General features: G+C 41.7%; 1 protein-coding gene across 2 annotated transcripts in view; it reads right to left on the bottom strand.

Moving 5' to 3' along the window:
- Positions 1-4,895: 4,895 nt before the first annotated feature.
- The window catches only part of LOC134202532 (cholecystokinin receptor-like), a 282,922-nt gene continuing 261,176 nt past the window's right edge, over positions 4,896-26,641 (bottom strand). For both annotated transcript variants that reach the window (XM_062677538.1, XM_062677539.1), the window contains one exon: positions 4,896-5,280. The gene's annotated coding sequence lies outside the window, so the exon portion shown is untranslated. The remainder of the gene's footprint in view (positions 5,281-26,641) is intronic.

Genomic DNA, 26,641 nt, shown 5'->3' with positions numbered 1-26,641 from the left:
AGCATAGAATTTCAGGCAATAGTAAAACCACAATTGAATCATTTCATACACAAAAGAACTAAAAATAATAGCGAACACATTTTACATAACTGGTGCCATTTTTAGGAAGGAAGAGAAATACTTTCTTCCAAAATTCTGGAGAATTGTCTTTCTGTAGCAAAATGCTATCCTCACTCCAGGTATTGTGAAAATTTGCTTCATCAAGAATCTTATAGACTTCCTTCTTCATTAATTCTGGGAAAATTCTGGAATAATAAAAATGACAGATGTGTGATGCTTTCATATTGAGTGGTGTGCCCTTAAAAACGCAAGTGAATTTTGTTTTGGATTCCGAGATGCTCGCCTCAAGGAAGTTGGCAAAATTCTTTGTCCAGAAATTCTAGGAAACTCATATTTTAAAAATACAGGGTTATTTTTATCTAGGAATTCTGAGGAATTTCTTCTCAGGAATTTTGAGGATTTATGCCTTTAGAAATTATGGTTATTTCTTCCTCCAAGAATTTTAGAAAACCTTGACTTTTTCGAATTTAGAGAAAATTCTTTCCTGGGAATTTTTGGAAATTTCTGCTCCTGAATTCTGGGAAACTGATTTTCCAAGCATTCTGGGTTCTTCCATCACTAGGAATACTGGGAAATTCTTTCTCAGGAGTTATAAGGACTTACCATTACAGGAAGCATGAACAAAATAATCTAAAGAACTTCAGCATACCTTCTCCCCTCAACACAGGTTTTCCTTTTTCTCGAAATTTCAGGAAATTTCCAGATATTCGTCGTCACAAATTCTGGGCAGTCGTTATACAAGAATTGTAGTATAATCTTGCTTAAGTATTTTTTGGCGAATTTCTCCTTCTGAGACTCTGGGAAATTCCTCCTTCAAGAATTCCTTCCATAGAAATTTTGCAGAAATTCTCAGACAATTTTTTGAATTGGCCCTACAAAAGCTCAGAGCAAATCATCTTGCACGAATTTTTGAGGAGCCTTCTTTCAGACTTTAAGAGAAATTCCTTCTTCAGGAATTTGGAGGAATCCCTCAACTGAGGATTTGGGTAATTACTCACATCAGCTCAGATATACTATAGAATAGATAATGCCTCTCTCTGACAACTCTGGAGATTTTTTCCCGCACAATTTATGAGGAAATCTACTCCCGTGAATTATATCCGAGCAGCTCATATGTTACACATATATCACAGTAACTTATACTTGTTTATTTGGTTTTACATATCCAATTGACCTAACTGTGGTCTTAATGAACTTACAAATTCTAAATAGATCACACAGATCACAATAACAGGTTTCATCAACGGTATCACTAACAATAATATAAGATTTATTTATTTATTCCTAAACAATGGAGGGGAATCTGCTCAACAGACATCCTGGGTTGACCAGGAAGTGCTGGAGTTAGGGGCCACCTCCAATGAGGGAGGCAGGGGCTGCATCCCCGACCAGCTAAACCGTTTCCATTGCCGCCAAGCCCATCGTCCCTTCGGTACAACCAGAAAGTAATGCTTCAAAGGGGGCCAGTGCATGACGCACCCTCGAGGTTAGCTGCGTGTCCTTGCAGCATCGAACATCGTGACTCGCTTTTAGAAGAACACCATGGTATCGTGCCAGCGCATTGCCGGCTTTCCAGGTGGCCTTACCACGCCCTATGTCCTCGGAAGGTGGGCAGGGTCGACTTCGCGCCTGCTTCCTTCTGCACGACTGGTATCAAGAATGATGATGCCGCGTGCACCCCAAATTGACCTTTCTGCGATAGGGCCTATTCGCCAGCACACAGAGGGACTTGCCGACGCGAGGCCTACGCCTGCCCCAGCCTTGACGAGGACCCCTTTCCGTCCTTGGGCTCGGAACCCGCCCGGTTGACCGACGCCGCGAAAGCGACGATACCATGTTGTTCTTCGCGCGGCCACTTGTTCGATAAAAGGATCGAGTTCGACCACAGAGCATGACCACCGGTATGACCCATGAAGCCGACTCCGATCCCTTGGACCACCTCTTATTTGCGCCTGAACTAGCCATCCTTGAGTCCACGCGCCACCTTCTGTGTAGCTCCGAGACGATTTGGGCGATAGCCGATAAAACAGCGTTCCAGCCAACTTCGTCTTTACACATCCTCCGAACTAGGTTGTCCGGGGTAGTGTCCAGACCACATGTGGCAAGCATGTGGTCACGCATTGCGCGAAAACGTGAGCACACGAACAACACGTGTTCCGCCGTTTGCTCTAAACCTGCGCACACCAAACACTCGGGCGAAGCCGAGCAAGCCAGCTACTTTACCTGCACTTTGATTTTGCAGCACGCTTAAACGCCGGGCACATCAGGCCCCCATGGGGTGCTTGCTGTTCACAGCTTTGCTGGAACAAATCAAACAATTGGGAGGGTTCGTGCAGCATTGTGCCTTATGTCCCTCAAACCGCAGCGTCGGCGGCAGAGATTGCTTCTGTCAGGGCCTTTTCAGTCCCATTGCTTGTGCCCCGGTTCCAGGCACTTGAAGCAAACTTCGGGTTGCTCGTATATGCCCACAGGGCATACCGACCATCCCACCTTGACGCTCCCTAACTTGGAGGCGTCCGCTGCAGATAGCCGAACCAATGCTACCTGCGTCCCTGCCGGACCTTTCCGTAGCCGAACGGCTGCGGTGGGCGTCTCCACTTCACACTGTCGCCGCAGTGCCGTGACGAGCTCTTCGACTTCAGTGATCTCGTCCAGGTCTTTAACCCTTAGATTCACCTCCGTCGTGAGTGCCCTCACCTTGACCGTCTCGCCTAGGACCTCCTCCGCCAACTTCTTGTAGGCAGCGCCCTTTTGCGAGACGCCCCGCTTCAGCTCGAGTATCATCTCGCCCATCCGGGTACGTCTTATTCGACGTACGTCGGCGCCGAGTTCACCGAGCTTGACGTCACTCCTCATCGCCTTCAAAACATCCGAGTACTTAGCCTCGTCCGCCGTGATGACTAGGGCATCGCCCCTGGAGCGATTGGCGCCTACCCTAGACTTCTTGCTACCCTCATTCGCCTGGGCCTTCTTTTCGGCCCTTGACGTCTTCGGTTTCCTCTTGTTCTTGACCAGGGTCCAGGAGGCGTCATTCCCTTCTATTTCCCTGGTCTGGTGCGGCTGAGAACTTTCAGCCTGCCGTAACCCCTTACCACCGTCTTGCCTGAGTGGACGGACCTTTCCAGGTCCTTCCTCCCCAGTTTTGGAGGTACCTGACCGGGGTTCAGCTTCCCAGCCCACTACCCTTGTTCAGGGGTGGACCCCTCCGCGTTTTGGAGCGGCCCCAGGAGCTCATCCCTGGAGACTGTCTCCCCCGTTTATGTGTCTCCTCCGTTGGAGTAGTCACCTCCGACGTACCCGCAAATACTTGAGCCTCAGTCTGGGTAGACTTTGGCACCACCGTCTTAGCTGGCGCGCCTTCGGTCGACTCGACCTTGCCCGAGTCCGCGAGTCCTTGGGCCTCAGTCTGGGTAGACCTCGACTCCACCGATTTCACGGGTTTACACTTGGCCGTACCGCCCTCTCCAGCTTGGCGTCCAGCATCGACTTTCGAAGTTTCTGCAAGCTCCTCTTGAGGTCCTTGCTGATATTATGCTTCGATGACGCAAAGTCGATGATGGCGTCCAGCTGTTCCGTCGCCACCTCGAAGGCCGAAAGCCCATCGCGTTTGCGGTTCATCGCCTTCACAAGCCATGGGCCGTCAATAACCCCTTCCGGCGTTTTTATAGCCGAGAGGAAGGTTGAGTGACCCACGCTGGCGCTGCGCACTGAGCTGCCGACTATTGCCTCTGGCCTCCTGGGCGGAGACCTGAACAACCCACCTCTTGCGAAGGGGTTGTCGCCTACACTACTACCACTAATTGAAGAATTGACTTGGTTTTCCATTTTGGTCCCACGAGTTGCTCGGGAAAAGAGGTCCACCACGCCAGAGCCCAGCATAACGCGGTAAGGGACAATTACTGTGGAGGGTGCCCAGGTACCCCACAGGCTCCGTTAAAGGCCTAGCGTTAAAGGCCTCACCCCCCTGGCCATGCATCCCCTCGGCACGGGTCGCTTGACGCCTTGGGATTAGGGGTTAGGGACGATGGTCCCGGTCTAACTCGCAGTGGCCATGGGGAGGGGTCGTCAAGTTCTTGGACATAGTCCCTGCTGCCCCCCAATAATATAAGGTGTAATGTAATAAATGATACAGCATAATTTGTACAGCCACACTTAATGAAATAGAGAACGTTAATTTACTGCGCAACGCGAAACTATTGATAATTACAATTAATTGGACTTGGCTTCCATACGTTATTTGAACGGTTAATAAACTCGCGAGATCAAATACCGTTTGGCCAAGTGGAACTACTAAGTGCCAACGTTTTCTCACATTGAATTCAGTCACTTTCAGCATGGCCTTGCTTTGTAGCCACCAGGCTAAAAAAGGCACAATTCAGAATTTTTGCTAGTATTTTTACTACGAATTACACTCCCTCCCGGAAGAACTATTGAAGAAATTCATAAATATTTTCTGGAAAAATCACTGGAGGAAACCGTTAAGAAACTCCTGAAGGAATTCCTGGAGAAGTTTATGAGGAACTCTTGAAGAAAGTTCCTGGAGGATTCTTGGGTGACTTACGAAAAAAATGCTTTACTTAAATATTCTGGAAGTTTCAGAAGAATTCTTTGGGAATTTCAAAGATTTTTCTCATGTAGGATCTCTGTGGGAATTTTATGGAATTTCCAAAAGAGGCTTATTTCGAACCATGTCTTCTCAAAAGATATATTAATTAGAACAAACAGCAAAAGTTTTTGCACACTTTCTCGCTAGTATACAGTGTTAAAATTAGCGGCGTACTATATATATTTTATGCTTTTATTGCACTAGAAATGCAGAAATTTAAATTGCTTGAACTGTTTGAAGGAAAATTTTGAACCGCGCCGATCAAGCCGCCGCCGCCGCCGCCGAAAACAACCGCGGCGTGGAGCCGGCTAAGCCGCCGCCGCCGTTAGAAAAATACATTCACGCCGCCGCCGGTTCAAAGTAGATCGGCGCACAGGTCTACTTCGAAATACGAACCGGATGTTTTTCGGTGGCTGCACATCCACTGTGCACATTGCAGATGGAATTGGAAAACCCCTTCGATGACGTGTTGCGTTGATTTTTTTTCGGTGCGGTCGCTTCTGTCGGTATGAAGTGGCAATTGGTTTCCCGGGATTGTGGTAGGATGGTCTTGGTCTTGAAACTCGTGTTAGAGGGGAATGAATTCAGCGAGATGGTAGCTTTGGTGATTTGCACTGGAAAGAAGGACGATTAAAAGTTATATAAAAAGAGTTTACAACCAAGATGCAAATAATTCTTTGTAGTACATATAAACATAAGTTGGAATGAGATAAATTACAATACAACTGTTGCTGATTATGATCTATTAACGGCGATATTTCTGCGATATTTTTGCAATCCCGCACGATGCTTCAGTATAAAAAACATATTCAGATAAAAAAGAGTCTGACACATAACCTCTAAGCAAAAGTAGTAGTAGTATGTCTGAAACTGGATTTGTGCCATTGAACAACATGTGAAATATTTAGTTCGAAAAATGTATTGAAGGGTAACATGACATGAAAAGACATTTATAGCACAACATGAGAAATATTTAGTTCACCTTCGGTGAGGTCCTGCGTAGCTTAGTACGAAAAACACCTGTCTGGCGTACTGGTTTTGTGGGACCCCATCGAAGGAAGTGGTTGCCCTCCAATAAATTTTCCGAACTAAATATTTCTCATGTTATGCTATAAATGTTTTTTCATGTCATAATTTCAGTTAGTTCATCCCAAGTAAAAAATCAACCAAAAGCAATGCTTGAGAAAGATGCAAAGTAGCATAGTGGAACGGACCTGGGATTGAACCCACGACCTCCTGTGTATGAAGCAGAAGCAGTAGCCATGTGACTACCAAGCCCGTTTGTGAAGAATCAACCAACCAAATGCAAATCTTAAAAAAGCAATGGGTAATGTTTTTAACATAACCGCGAATAGACGTAGGACTTGTATAAACGTAACGTAGGGGGAAAGACGGCTTTGGCAGGTTTTATTCTATTATTGTCAGGGGGGTTTTTGTCGACCAAATTTTATGAAATTTGACCACAATATTCTTTGATATGCAAAGAATGTTTAGGCCAAATTTGAGCATAGTCCGTCATAAAAAAAAACCCCTGCCAATAATAGAACAAAACCTGCCAGAGCCGTCATTCCCCCTATTTACATTTAATTTCTAACTTTTGGATTTATGGAGTTTGATTATAGGTATTGATATTGGTAACAACTTCCATGGTGGGTAGAATTATTAGCAATTTGTTTATTCGAAACTACTGGAAATAAAACTAATAATTAAATACATAATTAGAATTGCTTTGTTTCTAACTATTAATCCCTTATTTACTCAAGCAAATGTAGGGCATTTATAGATTTCTTATTGATAATAGTATTTGAAGTTAGAAATTTCTAATAATAAAATTTTCAGATTTGGGCAAAATGTGCTATTTTAGGGGAACTGTCCCGTTTTCCAAATAAAGAAATACAGCACCAATTTAGTTGCTTCGTTTTGCTAACATGCATGCTTATGCTGAAAAATTCACAGAAACAAGTCAATGAGCAGTAACCCTACTAAAATAGAGGAGGTACTCTAATACGTCAACGAAAAATTATTTAAAATTTTGATTCCAAACTCCGAGTCTACGTAAAGTTTAATAATATGATTTCTCATAAAATAAAAAACAAATAATAAGATAATGTTCATTCAAATATTCCTCTGGAAATTTTTTTTGCGGACTTTTTTGAAACATTTACATTTAAAACAGCGCAATTTTCTAATCTAAAATGGATATTAACACTATTGCTGATTGTGCCTCTTCAATTGCTAATGCCTTCTGCGAATAAATGAAAGTAATTATTTGAATCAAATTTTTAATTTTCATCAGTGTAGTTGATTTTTGACGTAAACTACGTCTAAGGGGAAGACTCTGATACAGGGTGTAAAACGGAAATTTCCAAATTCGAGACCGTCACGAAATTAGGATAGATTTCAAACGCTAATAGCTCCTTTATCTTTCAATGGATTTTCGAGATTTTATTATCAATAGAATCGGCAACTCTCCAGCAATTTTTTAAGCCTATTGGAATTATTGATTATCAACGTAAAAACATTAAAAATTCCAAATCTTTACCAACCCAGTAAAATTTCGCAGTTTCATTACGACCGCCGTCTGCGGTTGGTTCTTGCGCTCTACTTTTGTGCGGTGATTCGCTCAAAAAGTACAAAATAGAACCAGAGCAATGACCGCGGTCGGAGAAAAAAAGTAGTGTTTATGAAAAAGTGCTACAGATGCTGGACATGTTCATGTAAGCAAGAGATGAATATTAAAATTGATTATCAACTTTAAACAAGGTTACACTATAACTTTTTTGACGAAAATTGCGTAAAATTTCTGTGAGATAGAAAGAGAGAACAATGCAATTTTACTCAGTCCCTGAGTAGGTGAAAGTTAGCGAAAGCATTTAATCGCCATTTAATAGGCAATTAACTATGAGATGCATTAATCACTCCAAGTCGAATAACAATCGGAGAAAGGCATCATCACTACTGCGGAATAATAAATTTGGGGTTTTTAAATAAAAATTTTAAATTGTTATATCCAACCATTTTCATATATAGTGAGTTACGCCAATTTTGTTCGAAACATAAATGGATTGGTGTGCGATCGAACATGATTTGCGGAAAAACTACACATTACACGCGGCAAAACGTTTACCAAAACAAACCTTGCTACCTTCCGACCCCATATATCCAACATCCCAATGGTTGTAATTTGACAAAGCACGCACGCTCGGTTTGAAGTTTGTATGAGAATTACTATGAAAGCAGTAAAATTTTTCGGAAAACCGTTTTGCAACGTTGGTCAATAATATCTAAAAATATATGAGTACGTTGGCAACATAGGAAACTTAGCAAGTGAATAAATCGTCTTTATTGCGAAACAATTCGCTGCTTGCAAGAAAAAATATTAAGGAAATACTAAATCGTGGGAAATTCAATTGAGCACGTAAAAAAATAACATATCAATAATGAACATTTTTATTTTCTTTATAACTTTGCTTACGAAAATCCGATCTGTTCGCAACAACAATCGTCTTACAGATTTAGAAATATTCTACGAAGTCTTCGGGTTGATTATATTTAGAGGGAGATCCTCCAGTGCCGGACACATAAGCCATTTAACAAAAAAAAACTTTAACTATCCGGATTATGTTTTCTTTTATACCATACTAGCAGAACGTACCATGCGTTGCTCTGGTTTTTATGTTCAACGTTCGAAATGTCATTTTCTGCGTTGATTGCGATGCCGCACTCTAGATCATTTTTCGAACGATCGCATTAGGTTTCCTCCAAACTCGCCCTAATATTGTATTTTGACAATTTTCCCAACTTTTCCTTTAAAATTTACTAACCTTTTGCATATAGAAACACAGCTGAGTTATAGCTCAGCTCTTCGTGAGTTATATTGCAAAGGAAGAATAGATAGAAGAAAGAAACACAAAATATGACTATTGACCATTGATGATTCATACAAACTATATTTGAACACGTTTTTCGACGATGAATTTTGGTGAAAAAATTTACGATTCAGAAAAATGTCTCCTAGTACCGGACACTATTGCATCATGTTCAAATGTGACTAACTTCCTGTTAGATGAGTAAAGGCATCATTCAGAATAGTAATATTATTCACGTGCTTTAATGTCGATACAAATATTTAAAATCTATTTTGTCTCCCCCCCCTCGGATTTTGTTTGCCAAAAAATAATATTTTGAGGGGGCAACAAAATAAAATTCGGATAATTTTGACGTAGGACTTACGTCTCTCTTTAATATACCAGGTGTCATTTCAAAATATTCAAATCGACCGCGTTACGCTGTGTTGAAAGATTTTAAACGTTAATAGCGTTCGTCTCAGTGGACGAATTTCTGCGGTAAGCCCCTCAATCGACAGATTTCAAGTATGCCTTCCATGTCCATGCTTGATAAGACCCGAAAACTTGTTTCAATAGGCATGAAACTGTTTTCAATGAAAAACATTGAGATCAAGGGAACCTATAAATATGGGTACCGCATAATTCTTGCATCATTCCATTACCACGTTCTGATTGGTGCAGACACCAGCGAATGAGCAGCCGCTGGGTCTGCCGAGAAGCCATAAAATAGCGCAACGCGATTTTTTCCTTTCATTCTTACCGGGACAAGCGAAGCAACCGCATCATCGGCACTCACACCTTTTAGCAGGGAATGAAGTCATTGATGCCACCATCATCAGCCGAAACCTAGCCAGTACAGTAGCAGTCCACCCTACAGACCCGACAAAGCAGCAATGCTGAGCAGATACCGGCAGCAGCAGCAGAGTCGAGCCGAGACCGGCCGGCATCGGTGATGAGCCGAGACAGGCTGAAGAAAAGCCACATGATGCAGCATGTATGTCCAAAAACAAACGGTTCTTCAGAGAGCCAATGATAGAGATCAATATCAAAGCTTTCAAATCCCTTCGGGATAGAAATTGCAGGGTTGTTACGGAGATCCTGAAATATTTTCCGCGCCGACTAAAATCAAATCCACGCCATTTCCGCGCGACATGAAAAACCATTCTGCGCCAAATCCGCGCGACCCAAAACTAAATTCTAAGAAAATACACGTTAAATATCAATGTTAAATATTACGCTGAACATTACAACAATTTAGTGAACGTCTTTTTTCGAGTTCGTTTTTATAATATTACTGATTTTAAGTATATGTTTTAACTTCAACGTTACACATGTTTGTACAAAATTGAAAATAGGATTAAGGAAAAAGCAGTTGATATAACAACTCATCTAGATAGTTCTTGGAATTTCTGAAGAAGTCGCTCCAAAATTTTCTTCTCCGACAACATCCGTGGAAATTTCTCCATTCTTGCAAAAGGTTCCCCGGAAATTTATGCGGAATTTCATTTTTTCATAAATTTTTGTGAATTCCTCAAAAACAACATGCAGGAAATTTTCGGAAACTGTATGTGGACACCCCTAATTAATTCCTACAGAAATCGCTTGGGAAATTCTAACAGAAATTGGTTGGTGACTTCCTGCTGAAAAACTTCCGAAAAATCTGTTGTTAAAATTTCAGGATTTTTCACAGAAATTCTTGCGATCATAGCTAAATAAACTTCGAAGGAAATCGCAACGTGAATTCTTGCGGGAATTTCTCGGGAATCTCTGCAAAAACTCTTCCGGGAAAACATTTTCAAAAATTTTCAACAATTTTTTTTTCAAAATCAACATCAAAAACAATTTCTGTGGAAGCACTTAAAAGACGGGTGTTCATGTCCTTCAACAGACATGTTTTGAATGCGCCATGGTTCAGAATGGTTTAAAAATGACAACAAGTGGCGCCCTCTCATAACATTTGTTTAATCAATGCTCAAGAGTGTAACCATGGAATTCAAACAGGGTTTGTTAATATCCGAAAATTGATGTTAGTAAATAACTACAAACTTTAATTTTGTTCTCGAAAACATTTGCTAACGAGAATAAAGCCCATCTAGACAGACATAAAACTAATTTTCAAATAAACGTCCTTAGATATAGAATTTGATTTGTTGAAATACTCCTAAAACTAAATCCGCACAAAGTCCTAAAATCGTTATGTAAATTCGCGCCGAATCCGCGAAAACCGCAAAATCCGCGAAAATCGCGAAATCCGCTTAGTCGTAACAACCCTGAAATTGTACTTGGGTGCCAAATCCAATATTCTAGAGATAAAATTTTATGCGTGATTTTCATAAATAGCTTTAAAACCAACAGTGGATAATTTTTCTGACTTAACCGCGAAGTGGACGAAGGACTTCACTTGACCATGCCTTTAAGGATTCATAAGATGTTCAAATCTTTCACATAATCTTATTTGGATCAAAAACCACCGATAACAGCTCAAACATTAATAAACTATCAATCGATTTTTCATCAAATGTTGGATTTTTTAGCATTGATAAAAAAAATATGTAGAAAAACATTGTTTGGTACTGACCGCACACAAAGCGAACGTGACTGAATGATCGTCCCATGTTATGAATTCTAAATCTTATCACCCGAAATCCCATGTCCGGGTGTTTCCTTCCTTCTGCTAACTAACAATGTTGTCTCAGAAAAGAACACCCTACTTCCCACCTGAACTGCAATTCTAAGCTCGCTTGCCCGGCTTATTGGCCTGTATCTAGCGAAAAGTCCCGTTAAGAAATAGACGCCAGCAGCGAGCAACAAGCGTAAAAAAAGAAGCCCTTCTCGAACGCGTTGATGATGATGACGCTTTGGCTGACAAAGAAGCGGGATACAAGACACTAGCTGATTGGCCCACCAATTGGGAAGCAGAGAAGATTTAAAATTAAGTAGGTATAAAAGAAAAGTGCATTCGCTCGCAGAGCATTCAGTCTTTTTTATACCATCACTAGAAATTCTCGGTTATTTGAAAAGATCGTATTCTTACTTTTTGCACTTAGCCGAAGCAAACAGCCTTTTTCAAGGCTCTAAGAGTTAAAAATTATGTTCTCCTTCAGTCGCTATCGCTTTATCGGATTAGAAGGCTCTTCAGTGGAAGGGCTGAGATACAGTCTACATCCCCTGCTGAGCCAACTTGTGGTTTATTTCAGGCAGTCCTTCAGTGGGAAGGTTGCCACTGTCGAAGCTAATATTTCGTGACCGGACAGATACTTCCTGAATTTTTTTTTGATGATGGTTCGAGGTAGATTTGATTTCTGTGTCGGTTTGATGAGAATATTTTACCAAGGAATGGTATGCAACGCCGATTATTTATCCAAAATAGTTGATGTGAGAAATTTGGACATATTATGTATCTTAAAGGCATGGTCAAGTCAAGTCCTACGTCCACTTAGCGGTTATGTCACAGACATTACCCACTGTTCGTTTTTAGGATTTTCAAAACATTCTTGAACAAATCCGAGGAGCTTTGATTTTTTTTCATTTTAATACTTATTTTTTATTATCCCCCCCTTGACCTTTCGGAGACCAGTAGGACAAAAAGTTAATTAAACATTTGTAACGGCCTAAATTGTAAATATTAAAAATTGTTAGTGGAGCTTATTTGACTCTTCAGCCAAATTTTTTACATCCTAATCCAAATTCCCACCTTTTTCAATATCTTCTTCAATTTTTGTTTCTGCTTATCTCTCTGGCTTTCCCAGTAAGAATAAACAGTTGAATTGAAGTAAATGTAACAAAACAGGTGTGAAGAATTTTTATTCAACTTCAAATTTTGTACAAAGTTTATCACATGAAGATCTGATATTCCCTGCCGTTAGAAGCTAGCGGGCTTGGTAGTCATATGGCTACTGCTTCTGCCTCATACGCAGGAGGTCGTGGGTTCAATCCCAGGTCCGTTCCATTCTCCTACTTTGTATCTTTCTCTATATTTCTCATGTTCTAGCAATCGCTAGAACTGGAAATGGACTTCCATACCGTTTCCATCTCAATTTCTGTACCTTCAACTTGAATATTCTAACAGTAATCTGCTAGAATTGGAAATGAACTATAAAGCGCGTTTCCAAACATCCAATTAGAAACTCCATAAGTTGCTTTCTCCTATCTATCACATTGGCAGCTCGTTAACCAAGACGGACCTCTGCCTCTCCAACCTAACCCAGAAATTCCAACAAATTCCGCATGAACTCGTGGCAAGTGCAGAGGTATATTCGGCTTGCAGTGGGCGAGTGATTGCATCATCATTTCCTCCCCTTCCCTACATTGACTTGCATTCTGACGTGGCAGGCGCCAGTATGACCTAACAAATGAGATCACCAGTACTTGTACATTGAAGATGTGTGCTAGTCCCAAGCAAACATCTCTTGGTTCCCTGTGCAAGAACAGCTGATCTGGTCATAATGGAGTAGCAACTACGAGCAGTCAATCAAGCTCAAGCTCAAGCTGAAGATCTGATATTCCTTGCCGTTAGAAGCCTTTTCAATAGCTTCCTTTTGTACTTAATAAGATGAAGGAGGGACCTCTGCAAGTAGTGTCATTTTAAGAAGTGTCCGGTATTGAGAGGTGTCCGGCGCTGGGAGATCTCCCCCTAAATAGTTAATGATCCGCCTCACGAAACGATCTCTCACATACGGGGCGATGTCTATAGAATTTCCATACAAACTTCAAACTGCTCGTACTCAGTTATATTATAACCAATTCAGTTGAAAATTTAGGAGGTTCACCAAAACAGCAAATGTTATCGTTCAAGCATAAGGGAGCGCAAAAGTCAAAATTTCAATCACTCTAGGCTCTAACCAAAATAATTATCTTAAGATCTGTTTTACGTAGTTTACGTCGGGCGGTCGTATCTAGTATATAACCCTTTTGATTTTTTTCTACAGAACAGGGAATCAGAACTGTTATAGTATAACCATGTTTTAATGTACGTGTCGTTTAGTACCAAGCACAACAATATATGGTCAGTCATATGCCATGACTCGTACCCATCCCGGGATCATGTGGATTATGAAACCAATCACTTTCCGTGGATGAGCAGACCAAATCTCTATAACTTTGTTCTTCTTCATCCACCACCGCTGCCCTCGCTGCCTCAGCCATCATCGGCCTCTAGCAGTGAACTCCGATCCGCTTCCATCGCAACCGACACCACTGCATCCGACCATCATCAAGCACAGAATGACAAAAAAATGCGCCCACTTTTTTCATGCATATTCGCAGACCCACCGGCAGTTCTACCGCTGGCGACTGCATGCTGTGTAGGTAAACACAGCGAACGAACGAACGAAACGAAAAATGCGCGAGCAAAAAGCACGTCAGTACGCGCTGCTGTCAAGAATTGTAATGACTCGCACACGGCAGGCACTGCTTCTTTTATACACAAAGAAAATCTTCCGGTAGAGCCGAAGGCCCGTGACATACCGCATTCTGATGTCCGTGTTAGGAATGCACAGGATTGGTTACATATGAAATTTTTGCTGGCTTTGACAAGAATTGAAATTTTCAATAGCTTATCGTTAATAATCTTAAGTTTCAATGAAATAGGCAAATTGCTGGAGAGTGTCCGAGTCGATTGATATATAAATCTTCAAAATCCATCGAAAGATAAAGGCGCTAGCAACGTTAGAAATCTTCCCTTCCAGCGTAACGCTCTCGATTTCCAAAAATCTAAATGACACCCAGTATAGTAAAGAAAGACGTAAGTCCTACGTCAAAACTCAAAGGTGCAGCCCAATCGGGTTGTACGCTGAAGTGACGTAGGACTACGTAGCTATACGAAATGGTTGGTATTTGCCATCATAATTTGTGTCCCTTTATTAACATTGAGCAAACTGCTCGAAGGACAACTGAATCAAGAAGTCGAATAGATGCTCCCAGTTGGATGGATGGAGTTTCCATCCGTGGAATTAACATGACTCATCGGCCGTATCGGCTCTGAAGCCACTCGACTGGCTTTCAGTGGAGGATATCACAATCCTAGAAGAAATTATCCTCAAAAATGTCAGAAATAAAGGGGAATTGGGCAGAATCAGAAGAAGCATGAAACCAAATCAAATATATTTATTTGCAACGTCTGATTTTCGCCCGCGATGGAAGCGTAAACACTTATTTTCTTTTACCGGGATCTCAGCAATTTGTTGAACTTTTACCGAGACTTAAACAGCCGAGCCCCAGTAAATGTGTTTTTTGCCGAGAATTGCCGAAAACCAGCTAATAAACGTTATTTTTTGCCGGGATATCAGTTTTTTTCTTTTGCTGGGCAAACGGCTGTGCGGATTTTGGCGAGCTGCAGAAATAAAAACTGAGTATGTACGTGGCAAAGTGAGGAGGGACCTGGTATTCACGGCATTTTTGAAGGATTTGCCGTACAGTAAAGATCTGGTCCGTTGTCGAGCGGCCGCCAACGAAGCCGGCTTGATAACTTCCCACGAACTCGTTCACTAATGGTGACAGACGACGGAAGATGATCTGGGATATCACTTTGTAGGCGGCATTAAGGATGGTGATCGCTCGAAAGTTCTCACACTCCAGTTTGTCACCTTTCTTGTAGATGGGACATATAACCCCTTCCTTCCACTCCTCCGGTAGCTGTTCGGTTTCCCAGATTCTGACTATCAGTTTGTGCAGGCATGTGGCCAGCTTTTCCGGGCCCATCTTGATGAGCTCAGCTCCGATACCATCCTTACCAGCTGCTTTATTGGTCTTTAGCTGTTGAATGGCATCCTTAACTTCCCTCAAGGTGGGGGCTGGTTGGCTTCCATCGTCCGCTGAACTGACGTAGTCATCTCCTCCGCTGCCTTGACTTTCACTGCCTGTACTCTCAGCGCCATTCAGATGTTCGTCGTAGTGCTGCTTCCACCTTTCGATCACCACACGTTCGTCCGTCAAGATGCTCCCATCCTTATCCCGGCACATTTCGGCTCGCGGCACGAAGCCTATGCGGGATGCGTTGAGCTTCTGATAGAACTTGCGTGTATCTTGAGAACGGCACAGCTGTTCCATCTCCTCGCACTCCGCTTCTTCCAGGCGGCGTTTCTTCTCCTGAAAAAGGCGGGTCTGCTGTCTCCGCTTCCGTCTATAACGTTCCACGTTCTGCCGGGTACCTTGCTGCAGCGCGACCACCCACGCTGCGTCCTTCTCCTCCAGAATCTGTCTGCACTCTTCGTCGAACCAATCGTTCCGTCGACTTCGACCCATATACCCGACGTTGTTCTCCGCTGCGTCGTTAATGGCTGCTTTGACTGTATTCCAGCAGTCCTCAAGAGGGGCCCCATCGAGCTCACCCTCTTCCGGCAACGCTGCCTCGAGATGCTGCGCGTATGCAGTGGCGACATCAGGTTGCTTCAGTCGCTCTAGGTCGTACCGCGGCGGTCGTCGGTATCGAACATTGTTGATGACGGATAGTTTTGGACGCAGTTTAACCATCACCAGATAGTGGTCAGAGTCGATGTTAGCGCCACGATATGTCCTGACGTCGATAATGTCAGAGAAGTGCCGTTCATCAATCAGAACGTGGTCGATTTGTGATTCTGTCTGCAGTGGTGATCTCCAGGTGTACCGATACGGGAGGCTGTGTTGGAAGTAGGTGCTGCGAATGGCCATATTCTTGGAGGCGGCGAAATCAATTAGTCGTAGGCCGTTTTCGTTCGTCAGCCGGTGAGCGCTGAACTTTCCAATAGTCGGTCTAAACTCCTCCTCTTGGCCAACCTGAGCGTTCAAATCTCCTATGATGATTTTGACGTCGTGGCTTGGACAGCTGTCGTACTCACGTTCCAGCTGCGCGTAGAATGCGTCCTTATCATCATCAGTGCTTCCGGAGTGTGGGCTATGGACGTTGATTATGCTGAAGTTGAAGAACCGGCCTTTGATCCTCAACTTGCACATTCTTTCATTGATCGGCCACCACCCGATCACGCGCCTTTGCATATCGCCCATCACTATGAAAGCTGTTCCCAGCTCATGTGTGTTGCCGCAGCTCTGGTAGATGGTATGATTACCTCTAAACGTTCGCACCATTGATCCCTTCCAACAAACCTCCTGCAGCGCTATGATGCCGAATCCACGGTCCTTGAGCACATCGGCGAGTATGCGTGTGCTCCCGATGAAGTTGAGAGATTTGCAGTTCCACGAACCGAGTTTCCAATCGCTAGTCCCTTTTCGTCGCGGTGGTCTTCGCCGATGGTTCCGGTCCGTACTCTCTTGTTGATTGTTCGTTGCTTAAGATTTTTTAAAGGCTGGCTTGCAGGGCCTGACACCAAACCCCCTAAATTTCCGGATGACCATTCCTCCTTATTTTCGGTGGACCATGGTGCACAGTTTCATTTAGAGTCCCTCGCTGGCACTCGGACGATGATCAGCCGCCCCTAACATGGATAACAGACGCTGTTGTGAGCCGATCCTGACATGGAGAACAGACGCTCAATAAGATTTGCACCTCCGGAGAGGAGCAAACCCCCCCTTCCCTGTCGGCATACGACCATAGTTCCCAGCGTTCAATAGAATTTGTTAGAACATTTTACAGCCTACTTTCCACATCTCGATGTTCTATATCTCGATATCTCTCACTATGTCGATGGTTTCCTCGGTCCTTTCAATCTACATACTTTTGAGCATTCTATATCTCGATAACCTCCCTATCTCGACATCTCTCTATCTCGATGTGTTCTGATCATATTTTGTTCTCGGTTCACTCTCCTTAAGTCGATATGTTCAAATTTTTTGGCTACTAGACCATCTTTGGTCAATAACAAAAACATCAGCAACAAGAAATGACATAAGTTTTGTTGTCGTTTTACATAGCAACGAGCTTTTTTGGCTCTAGTATCCATTTCAATTTTCCTTCCATTCCTCGATCTCTCCCTATCTCGTTGGTCCCTTCAATATCGAGATGTGGAGAGGCGACTGTAGTTAGAGCAGGTTTGTCGGCAGCGAGGGAAAATGAGAGAGAAAATTGAACTTGCACAATTATTTACCGCTGATTTGCTACAGGCGTCATCTTTGTGAATAATTTTCTGCAGCAACTATCCGTCGACGGCCGCCACTAGCTAAGATTCCTCTCAATGTCCCTATACAGTACTAACAGCGGCAAAACGAAAGTAAGAATTTCGCGAGTAAATATCACTTGTGAACACAATTTCCAAAACAGCAAACAAAACCTTCTGCTTTATAAAATGATGGTCCTGAAAAAGGACCGATTTAGTGCGCCATTCACTATCAGTATGCGACAAAATTTCGCTTTAGTACCGCTTCCACCAACAAGGAAATTTTTGCAGCAACCCTCGCCAACGACCATCATTGTCGGATGAATTCCGAATTCTTAATGATGTTGCTGACGACGGCCACACGACTATTTATTGCAAACCGGATCTGCGGCATCCCCCAATTAGAGAACACAACTGGTTGCTGGTTGCGTTGCTGGGAGCTGGGACCGCGTTGGACCACTCTCTGCAAAATCTCGAATAAAATGGTAGGCGCGCGCGGGAAAGCTGCTTTCTAGTATCTAATGAAGCAAGCTCATTAGCTCCGCCCCTTCGCTATTCGTAATTTGCACCCATGAAGACTAACAGAAGGGCTGGGCATCGGGCTCACTATATTGAATACAAGAAAGCAGCTTTCCCGCGCGCGCGAGCCATTTTGTTCGAGATTCCATGGAGAGCGGTCCCTGCATCGGATTAGTGGCAGTCGTCGGAGTCTGTTGCGTCCAGTTATCTCCTCTATTGCCTCGTAAGCGATCCCAACGGAATCAATGATGGCCGTCGGCGAAGGCTGCTGTAGAAAATTTAGTGAAATTTTCTCTTCAGATTCGGATATTCTTTTGGTTGCTGTCAATGGTTGTAATCGCGCATCAAGACGCGTATATCGCTTCCTTTCATGATTCCCATTTGATTGGAAGATAGTTGATTTGAGACGAATTATCTTCAAATTGAAAGTGGCTATTATGGCGTAGGCAGCGATGGTTTAAGGACATAGTTGGAAGAGTACCACGATGGCAGTCAATATGGCACCGGATCTTCCACGGGTCAACCCCACACCTCCCGCACTCCTCTCCCACCGACATTCGAATGCATCGAACAGCATCGAATAAAAGTTTAATATTCAAATTACTAACCTGTTCACAGCATATTTATTCACTTCCCGTGATAATGAACATGTTTATCCAAAGAGTCCAATGTATTTCGGCTCGAATAATATAATAAATCAGCAGTTTCGTGCCAATTTAATAGCCGTTCGCGATTTGGTGGATTTATCACTGCACTTCACTTGATCTCAAAGGGCACTGAAAAAATCAAGTTTTTACTCCCTTCTCCGCACATGAGTAGCCCGAAATGTTGATGGAATGCAAATTAAACATCACTTTTCGAAATCCGTCACTTGTTTAAACCGAAAACTTAATATAAACTGCTGTTTTTGCCCGAAAAAAACGTTTAAAAACTGATCGCTGAGCGAATGTAAACAACGGCACCAGCAGCAGCAAACTAATAACTAGGGTGGTTCAAAAATGCTCTGCCATGCTCAGTCGATTATGATTTATAATTTGGGTGTCAACCGATGGTTTGGGCTGGTTTGAATAGAGGCTTACCGTGCACAGGTCTTTTCAGGTTTGTATGGCAGTTGATATGGTGAGGTTGAAATTAACATTATTCTGATTCTGGCACTCCGTCATTGGACACTGGCGAGGGGGGAGACCATATGACTGGATGAAATTTTCAAGAGCTTCAACTCCATAGACAATCCATATTGAATAGTCGTTCCAATAGTTGGGAGTCAGTTTTAATCGAGGTTGCGAATCTTTAGCATGATAATTAGGCTTCTTAGAAGGCATCAGTGGAACATGCAATTCAACTAAATACCCAGAATTTGTCTGTGATATCTCTCACACTAGGGACAGATACTTCTAGCCTACTATAGTCTACACTACCGCACCAGGGGCAGATGCTTCATACAAAAAGTTTGTCATTAGAGTGAATGGGGTATAAAATGCTATTTTTTGCGTTACGTAATCAATGGATCTTTCCTGCGGTGCGGTTTTCGTTCAGTGAAGTCTCTGTTGCTTTCAGCTAGGTATGTGGGATCTTTTTTCGCCAGCGTTTGGAGGAGAGGCGCTGTAGCCAGTGTAATAAAAGGTTTAGTTTCCCATACTAGTTTTCATACAAACTTGAACCGGCTTGCGCTCAACCAGTTTTTGTTCAAATCGGTTTTTGGAGGACACTCGGAGCATGGGACGGAATCGAGTGAGCGTGGTGATGCTGGGTCGTTTTTGAACCACCCTACTAAGATTCTTTGTTTTTTATAAATACGACACCAATACTACTACAGTATATGACAGTTTTTATTGTACCAATACTTTCAAAGCTTTGTTTTGGTACTCAACCCACCTTCACCTTAAATGGTACCGGTAACGGTTTAAATTGTACCACAACCGCCATCCGATGATTCGTTGCTACGGACGCCAGCTGGTACACGTTCCGTGAAATCTCGACCGTAGATGGCACTCTGCTGCTGCCATTATCGCCACAGACACCCCCGCGCGCCAACGTCACCGAGCCGTTGATACTAGACCGGTTCCAGACGGTCCACGCTCCAGCGGAGCGGTCCGCTCGCCGTGACATCTCCAACGAAAATGACGCGCATGACACGGCTGATTTTATATATAGAGAAAATAAAGCGGTGGGCCAAAATGTGCGTACCTTACATCATTCTGATGTCCGTGTTAGGGTTGCATGAACGGAATTGATGGGTCTGAAATGTATACCAGGCTTGCAAGAACTCAAATTTTCAATAGTTTGACGTTGATAATCAATAGTTTTAATACATTTAGCGAACTGGTAGAAAGCTTGCGAATTGAATAATATATAAATCTTTAAAATCCATTGAAAGATAAAGTTGCTATTAACGTTTGAATTCGTGACGGTCCCCAACTTGGAAATTTTCATTTTGCACCCTGTATCCGAGGCTTCCCCTTAGACGTAGTTTACGTCAAAATATTGATATTATGATCTGATCTTCTATCTCTTATATCAATCATATCCATATCTAACTTTGATGTATAACCAAGATTTGATATTATTGAGCTGTTTTCGTTTGCACGAGTACTAACGCCATGATTTCGTTACCGACGCCAAGCGATTATGTTTGGTACTTTGAAATCAGTTCCTCTCGGGTCAATTTTCCTTTGAACTTTCTCAATAATATGCCTTTTAAATAACTAAAAGCACATTCATTCATCAGTATAAAGATCAATCTTTTCGCAAATTCAAGCATCAAATTCAAACACGGCAAATCAAACCCTTCTCTTTGCATAGTAAATGGCCCTGACAAATGACCAAATTTTTGAAATTGTGCGCCTTTTCAAATACTAACAGCATGTGAGCAACGAATTCACTCGAGTGATGTTCTTACTGACGACGAGTTTCCTTTTTTGGCCGCCATTGTTGTATGAAATTTCACTTTGATGTACATTTTCGGTAAACCAAATTCTCTACTAGGTATAACGGTGGTCCTAGCAATTGCTAGAAGAGCATAACAGAAACTGAACACAATATTAACATATTGTGATATTTATAACTTATTTTGATACAATTTTGTTCTTAGTAGCCATTATCTTTCAAATGTTGTAACAGGATTTTATCATAATATGAAAAAATGCTGAACACCGAATTGCCCAACAGTAAAATAGATGTAGCAAAGTCTTCCAGCCATATAGATATCACAACGCTGATATAATTTGCAAAGGTTGCCTTATTTGTAATGTTGTTAGTTTCATGTTCTCGAAAAATATTCTTGTTCAGACAAAAACAAAAGTTTCGTATTGTTGATCACAATCTGGAGACCTATCACGAACTGTAAAAATTTGCATCTGCACAGAAACAATATATTTTGTATCTGATTCTGTTATAAATTTCTAACAAAATATGTTATTTTTATGATAAAATTGTAATAAAATTTGATAGTTTTTTGTTTCCAGTAGTGTGATTTTTGATAGAAATTTAGATATTTTAACAACATCCTGCACCACGTTTCTAACAAATTTTGTTATACAAATTTAGTATAACATAATAATATAGGTTGATATAATTTTGATATGACCTTCTAGTCGGGAAAGGACCGATTAATTTTAATTGTACCACGATCGCCGTCCTATGATTCGTTGTTACGGACGGATGGTACACGCTCCGTGGAATCTCAATCTCCAGTGGAGCAGTCCGCTCTCCGTGCAATCACGAACGAAAATGACGCGCGCGCAAGACACGACTCTTTTTATGTACAGAAAAAATGAAGCGGTGGGCCAAAAGGTCCGTACGTTACAGCAATCTGATGTCCGTGTTGGGGATGCATGTACGGAATTGATTGGTTCTGACATTTTTTACCAAACGTGAAAGAACTAAAATTTTCAATAGTTTGCCGTTGATAATGAATAGTTTTAGTACAATTAGCAAATTGGTGGAAAGTTTCCGAATCTATTAATAAGAAAATCTCGAAAATCCGTCGAAAGATAAAACCGTTATTACCGTTTGAAATCTTACATGATTTCGTGACGGTCCCCAATTTGGAAATTTCAATTTTGCACCCTGTATCCGAGGCTTCCCCTTAGACGTAGTTTACGTTGAAAGGCGCAAATTTCTAGAACAAACTTTCAAAGTATCAGATAGAGGCCACCTAGGATCGAAGAGTAGTGCATTTTGTATTGATTTTGATGTAACAATGTTAAATCAAACGGTTTATGAAAAGTCACATCTGTTTAGAAGAATTTCTGGAATCGATCATATCTCCGAGTGTCCGGAATCTTATGGTGGGTCTCGTGTTGGCCACCCGGCGTCAATGAGTGGTCCTTGCACTTATTTTGCACTCACATTGCTAGATAAATTGATTTAAAACAATGAGCTCTGAAAATGTTAATGAACATTCTTGACTCCCCAGGGAGCCTATTCCGGAATTGGAGATCCGGGGTGAACTTGTTTACTGAACCTGAATAGATCAGAAATAAACGCTTGAGATAATTTCAAGAAGTTTGACACCCATATTGTTGGGGTTCCAATGAGAAATAATTTTGGCCAACCCCGGCTCCCAGGGAACCTGTGCCAGAATGGCCACTCAACTTGTCTGGTGAGCCTAGGATCATTAAGGACATACGCAAGAGTTATTTTCATGAAGTTTGATACTCATATTGTTGATGTTCCATTGAACAATGTTCATGGCCACCAAGGACCCCTTGAGAAACCTGTTCTCTAATGGCCAATCGAAAATCTGCACTTCTGATGGACCCAAATCGATAAGAATCAATCTACTGATGAAATTTATAGAAGTTTGATACCCGTATAGCTGATTCGCTATCGAAATCCACGAACAGTATCATTTATGCAGGACATGTTCCTGGAAATCCGGATTTTCCAGGAATCGAATTGACCGGATCGGTTCATCCTGGTAACATCTTTATAGAAGAGAAAATTCTGAATCGAATCAGCCCTAAATTGTTGAATTCGGTTGTAAATTTCCAGAGATATAGGCATTTGAGTTTCGTGGGTACTCGGGTACCCTGCCGGCCTGTTAAGGGTGTTTTTTTGCCGGTCACACAACGGTTAAATGAATTTCCAAATTTTAGTAACTTTTTTATTTTAGACTTGATGGGATTATTTTATTCGTCTCAGAATTGATACCCTAAATTATATAGCTATGAATGAAGTGAATGATTAGAGATCAATGTTAGAAAATGTAAACAAAGAGTAAGAAAAAGGAAGGAAAGAGTTGCGTAGAATGTTGTTGATGACTTTTGTCCGCTTTTGATGCACGATTGATGTTCTAGAGCCTGGTAAGCTCTATCCATGACTGCATTCCGAGATCAGTGAATGATATCAGATCAATGTTAGAAAATGTAAACAGAGAGCGTGAAAAAGTAAGGAAAGAGTTGCGTAGAATGTTGTTGATGACTTTTGTCTGCTTTTGATGCACGATTGATGTTCTAGAGCCTGGTAAGCTCTATCCATGACTGCATTCCGAGATCAGTGAATGATATCAGATCAATGTGAGAAAATGTAAACAGAGAGCGTGTAAAGGTAAGGAAAGAGTTGCGTAGAATGTTGTTGATGACTTTTGTCTGCTTTTGATGCACGATTGATGTTCTAGAGCCTGGTAAGCTCTATCCATGACTGCATTCCGAGATCAGTGAATGATATCAGATCAATGTTAGAAAATGTAAACAGAGAGCGTGAAAAAGTAAGGAAAGAGTTGCGTAGAATGTTGTTGATGACTTTTGTCTGCTTTTGATGCACGATTGATGTTCTAGAGCCTGGTAAGCTCTATCCATGACTGCATTCCGAGATCAGTGAATGATATCAGATCAATGTTAGAAAATGTAAACAGAGAGCGTGAAAAAGTAAGGAAAGAGTTGCGTAGAATGTTGTTGATGACTTTTGTCTGCTTTTGATGCACGATTGATGTTCTAGAGCCTGGTAAGCTCTATCCATGACTGCATTCCGAGATCAGTGAATGATATCAGATCAATGTTAGAAAATGTAAAAAGAGAGGGTGAAAAGTAAGGAAAGAGTTGCGTAGAATGTTGTTGATGACTTTTGTCTGCTTTTGATGCACGATTGATGTTCTAGAGCCTGGTAAGCTCTATCCATGACTGCATTCCGAGATCAGTGAATGATATCAGATCAATGTTAGAAAATGTAAACAGAGAGCGTGAAAAAGTAAGGAAAGAGTTGCGTAGAATGTTGTTGATGACTTTTGTCCGCTTTTGATGCACGATTGATGTTCTAGAGCCTGGTAAGCTCTATCCATGACTGCATTCCGAGATCAGTGAATGATATCAGATCAATGTTAGAAAATGTAAACAGAGAGCGTGAAAAAGTAAGGAAAGAGTTGCGTAGAATGTTGTTGATGACTTTTGTCTGCTTTTGATGCACGATTGATGTTCTAGAGCCTGGTAAGCTCTATCCATGACTGCATTCCGAGATCAGTGAATGATATCAGATCAATGTTAGAAAATGTAAACAGAGAGCGTGAAAATTAAGGAAAGAGTTGCGTAGAATGTTGTTGATGACTTTTGTCTGCTTTTGATGCACGATTGATGTTCTAGAGCCTGGTAAGCTCTATCCATGACTGCATTCCGAGATCAGTGAATGATATCAGATCAATGTTAGAAAATGTAAACAGAGAGTGGGAAAAAGTAAGGAAAGAGTTGCGTAGAATGTTGTTGATGACTTCTGTCTGCTTTTGATGCACGATTGATGTTCTAGAGCCTGGTAAGCTCTATCCATGACTGCATTCCGAGATCAGTGAATGATATCAGATCAATGTTAGAAAATGTAAACAGAGAGCGTGAAAAAGTAAGGAAAGAGTTGCGTAGAATGTTGTTGATGACTTTTGTCTGCTTTTGATGCACGATTGATGTTCTAGAGCCTGGTAAGCTCTATCCATGACTGCATTCCGAGATCAGTGAATGATATCAGATCAATGTTAGAAAATGTAAACAGAGAGTGGGAAAAAGTAAGGAAAGAGTTGCGTAGAATGTTGTTGATGACTTCTGTCTGCTTTTGATGCACGATTGATGTTCTAGAGCCTGGTAAGCTCTATCCATGACTGCATTCCGAGATCAGTGAATGATATCAGATCAATGTTAGAAAATGTAAACAGAGAGTGGGGAAAAGTAAGGAAAGAGTTGCGTAGAATGTTGTTGATGACTTCTGTCTGCTTTTGATGCACGATTGATGTTCTAGAGCCTGGTAAGCTCTATCCATGACTGCATTCCGAGATCAGTGAATGATATCAGATCAATGTTAGAAAATGTAAACAGAGAGCGTGAAAAAGTAAGGAAAGAGTTGCGTAGAATGTTGTTGATGACTTTTGTCTGCTTTTGATGCACGATTGATGTTCTAGAGCCTGGTAAGCTCTATCCATGACTGCATTCCGAGATCAGTGAATGATATCAGATCAATGTTAGAAAATGTAAACAGAGAGCGTGAAAAAGTAAGGAAAGAGTTGCGTAGAATGTTGTTGATGACTTTTGTCTGCTTTTGATGCACGATTGATGTTCTAGAGCCTGGTAAGCTCTATCCATGACTGCATTCCGAGATCAGTGAATGATATCAGATCAATGTTAGAAAATGTAAACAGAGAGTGGGAAAAAGTAAGGAAAGAGTTGCGTAGAATGTTGTTGATGACTTCTGTCTGCTTTTGATGCACGATTGATGTTCTAGAGCCTGGTAAGCTCTATCCATGACTGCATTCCGAGATCAGTGAATGATATCAGATCAATGTTAGAAAATGTAAACAGAGAGCGTGAAAAGTAAGGAAAGAGTTGCGTAGAATGTTGTTGATGACTTTTGTCTGCTTTTGATGCACGATTGATGTTCTAGAGCCTGGTAAGCTCTATCCATGACTGCATTCCGAGATCAGTGAATGATATCAGATCAATGTTAGAAAATGTAAACAGAGAGCGTGAAAAAGTAAGGAAAGAGTTGCGTAGAATGTTGTTGATGACTTTTGTCTGCTTTTGATGCACGATTGATGTTCTAGAGCCTGGTAAGCTCTATCCATGACTGCATTCCGAGATCAGTGAATGATATCAGATCAATGTTAGAAAATGTAAACAGAGAGTGGGAAAAAGTAAGGAAAGAGTTGCGTAGAATGTTGTTGATGACTTTTGTCTGCTTTTGATGCACGATTGATGTTCTAGAGCCTGGTAAGCTCTATCCATGACTGCATTCCGAGATCAGTGAATGATATCAGATCAATGTTAGAAAATGTAAACAGGAAGTGAGAAAAAGTAAGGAAAGAGTTGCGTAGAATGTTGTTGATGACTTCTGTCTGCTTTTGATGCACGATTGATGATCTAGAGCCTGTAATCTCTATCCATGACTGCATTCCGAGATAGGTTGATGATTTGAGATCAGTGTTAGAAAATGTGAACAAAGAATGAAAAAAAGTAAGGAAAGAGTTGTGTAGAATGTTGTTGATGACTTTTGTCTGCTTTTGATGCAAGATTGATGTTATAGAGCCTGGAAAACTCTACCCATGACTGCATTCCGAGATCAGTGAATGATATCAGATCAATGTTAGAAAATGTAAACAGAGAGTGAGA

The sequence above is a fragment of the Armigeres subalbatus genome, unplaced genomic scaffold (assembly GCF_024139115.2).
Source record: "Armigeres subalbatus isolate Guangzhou_Male unplaced genomic scaffold, GZ_Asu_2 Contig1255, whole genome shotgun sequence".
Classification (NCBI taxonomy): domain Eukaryota; kingdom Metazoa; phylum Arthropoda; class Insecta; order Diptera; family Culicidae; genus Armigeres; species Armigeres subalbatus.
The sequence above is the reverse complement of the archived record's forward strand: the minus strand, read 5'-3'. Positions and strand labels throughout refer to the sequence as shown.